This window comes from Vombatus ursinus, unplaced genomic scaffold (assembly GCF_900497805.2).
Source record: "Vombatus ursinus unplaced genomic scaffold, bare-nosed wombat genome assembly UNPS02014818.1, whole genome shotgun sequence".
In the NCBI taxonomy this organism is placed as follows: domain Eukaryota; kingdom Metazoa; phylum Chordata; class Mammalia; order Diprotodontia; family Vombatidae; genus Vombatus; species Vombatus ursinus.
This window is the reverse complement of record NW_020954596.1, coordinates 23236753-23239932: the sequence shown is the minus strand read 5'-3', so window position 1 is coordinate 23239932 and position 3180 is coordinate 23236753. Positions and strand designations below refer to the sequence as shown.

The 3180-nt window shown below is 37.4% G+C and overlaps 1 non-coding gene across 1 annotated transcript; it reads right to left on the bottom strand.

Moving 5' to 3' along the window:
• Positions 1–1963: 1963 nt before the first annotated feature.
• Positions 1964–2070, bottom strand: LOC114023906. Its single transcript, XR_003566851.1, has one exon. It is a non-coding gene; the product is annotated as a U6 spliceosomal RNA (small nuclear RNA).
• Positions 2071–3180: the final 1110 nt, after the last annotated feature.

Below are 3180 nucleotides of genomic sequence, written 5' to 3'. Positions count from 1 at the left end.
TAGATATAGATATAGATATAGATATAGATATAGATATAGATATAGATATAGATATAGATAGATAGAGGGTGCAGGTTGAGTTGAAAATGAAGGGGTCATATCTGGAGAATAAAATTAAGGGGTGAGAGAGGAATATACTAGGAGAAAGAGAAAGGGAGAGGTAGAATGGGGTAAATTATTCCACAAAAAAAAAACAGAAAAGAAAAGGCTCTTTCAGTGGAGGGGAAATGGGGGAAGGTGAGAGGGAATGAGTGAATCTTATTCTCATAGGATTTGACTTAAGGAGGGAATAACATACACACTCAATTGGGTATGGAAATCTGTCTTACTCTCCAGGAAAATAGGGGGGAAGGGGACAAGAGAGTAGGGGAATGATAGAGAGGAGGGCAGATTGGGAAAGGGAGTAATCAGAAGGAAATACTTCTGAGGAGGGACAGGGTCAAAAGCAAGAATAGAATAAATGGGTGGGTGGGATAGGATTAAGGAAAATAGAGTTAGTTTTTCATGGCATGTCTACTATGGAAGTGTTTTGTATAACTGTACATATATAACCTATATTTAGTTGTTTGCCTTATCAATGAGGGTGGGTGGGGAGGGAGGAAGGGAGAGAATTTGGAACCCGAAGTTTTAAAAACACATGTTTAAAAAAAATGTTTTCACATGCAACTGGGAAATAAGAAATACAGGAAATGGGGTACAGAAATCCAACCTGCCCTACAGGAAAATTGAAGGGGAAGGGAGTAAGAGAAGGGAGGGAGAGATAGAAGGTGAAAGGGTATTTAGAATGCATGCCATCTTGGGGTGGGGGGAGGGGCAAGATGGGGTGAAAATTTGGAACTCAAAATCGTGTGGAAGTAAATGTTGAAAACAAAAAAGAAATAAAAATTACCATAAAAATAAAAAAAAGAAAAATATTTCTTCAATCAAGACATAAATTATTTCTATGATTTTAATCTATGGCACCAGATTTATTCACTGAGACCAAACAAAAGAAGGATGATCCTTCTTTCACTTGACAACCCTTCAAATTCTTGATGAAAATTGTCATGTCGTCCTTTTTTTCCTTAGGATAACAATGCCCAGTTCCTTTAACTGATCCTTAAGTGACAGGGTTTCCATTCCCTTCACCATGCTTAGAGACTTCTTTGGAAGTTCCAACATTTTCCAGCTTTTCAATTAATTCTCCTTAAAATGCAGCCCCCAGAACCAAATGCCAAGCTTGAGGAGTATTCTAACAAGGGTTCAATAGAGCGGAGCTTTCACTTGACTTCTTTTATTTATTTATTTATTTATTTATTTATTTATTTATTTATTTATTTTGGGGCATACTTTTTTTTATTAATTACTTTATTTTGATTAATCAACAATCACTTCCATATGCTTTTGAGTTTAAAATTTTTCTCCCCCTTCCTCCCCACCACCTTCCCCAAGATGCCGCCCAATCTGATACAGGCTATATATATATACACATTCTTATTAAACATATTTTCAGATTAGTGATGTTGTAAGTAAAAATTAGAACCAATAGGAGGAACCACCAGAAAGAGGAAACAAAATGCAACAGAAGAGAAAAAAAATAGCAAATAGTATGCTTTGATCTGCATTCAAATTCCATAGTTCTTTCTTTAGATGTGGATAGAATTTTCCATCACAAGGCCTTTGGAGATGTCTTAGATCCTTGTATTGCTAGAAAGGGATAAGTTTATCAGTATTAGTCATCTTACAACATAGCTGTTACTGTGTATAACGTTCTCTTGGTTCTGCTCACTTCCCTCAGCATCAGACCATACAAGTCTTTCCAGGTTTTTCTTAAGTCAGCCTGTTCATCATTTCTTATAGCACAATAGTATTCCATTACATTCATATACCTCAGCTTGCTCAGCCATTCCCCAATTGATGGGCATTCTGTCAATCTTCAATTCTTTGCCACCGCAAAAAGAGCTGCTATGAATATTTTTGTACAAAAAATATGGAATGCTTCACGAATTTGCGTGTCATCCTTGCGCATGTGCCATGCTAATCTTCTCTGTATAGTTCCAATTTTAGTATATATGCTGCTGAAGCAAGCACTTGACTTCTTTAACATATTATTATGCCTCTCTATTTTTCTAGGCACAATTCTTAAAATCACCATTAGTTTATTTGGTTGTCAAATAATGCTATTTACTGATATTAAGAATTAAGGCCATTAATAACCTTGGATTTTTTTTATACAGACTATTATCTGGTTAGTCCTCCATCCTGTACTTGAAGTGCTGTTATCATTGACATTACAATTGACTTTGCAATTAAACTCATTAGAATTCATCTTATTATTCTAATCCAAGAGGTCTGGGTTCAGGTCCTGGCCCCACCACTTACTAATCTTTGATTTTGAGAAAATTACTTCATCTCTTTGAATCTCCTCTTCCCACTTCAATAAGGTGAGCATAATAATGTCTATGCTACCTCTTCCCAGGGCTGTTGTGCAGAAAGCATTTGTAAACCCTAAAGAGCTATAGAAATAGGAATCATTATTATTATACCCAGAGTGTGAAGTGGGATCAGAACATGGATAGAACTGAGTACATATGGGCTCCTCATTGGAATGTGTGGATGAGGAGTGGTGCTGACAGACAGGACCAGAAAGAAGCCAGTCTTCTCTCCAAAACCACAAGTTCATTGGCATATTGCCTAATTGTAGCCCCTCCCACAAGGATAGAAGGTTAGAGAGGATATAGTTCCCCTTCCTTGAGGACCTGAAGGTCATTTCTCCAGGAAGGGAGGGGAGAGCTCTCTTTTTGATTTACCTTATGCAAAACATCAAATGAGATTCCAAATACCTTTAGTTTTCTCTTCTGTAAAACAAATTAGAACGATGAAGTAGATTGTCTGTAGGTCCCATTCACCTCTAAAATAATATGATGCAATAAGCTGCTGTTTGGAAAGGACCTTCTCACAAATTTCTGCCTAGACACTATCTCTTGGAAATCTCCAGCTCTATCCCCACCCCCATCTCAGCAGTGCTTTTATTCTGTTCCTCATTGTTATTCACCATGGATATGTAGCAAGGTTGGCAAAATTTAACTTCTCGCTGCAGCAGCAAAATCACAAGCAACAATTTTGCCCTAAAGCTGCTGGTGGGGAAACCAGTTATTGTGGACATGAGGATTTTCAGGTCCTTGATGCCTCTGAGTGGTG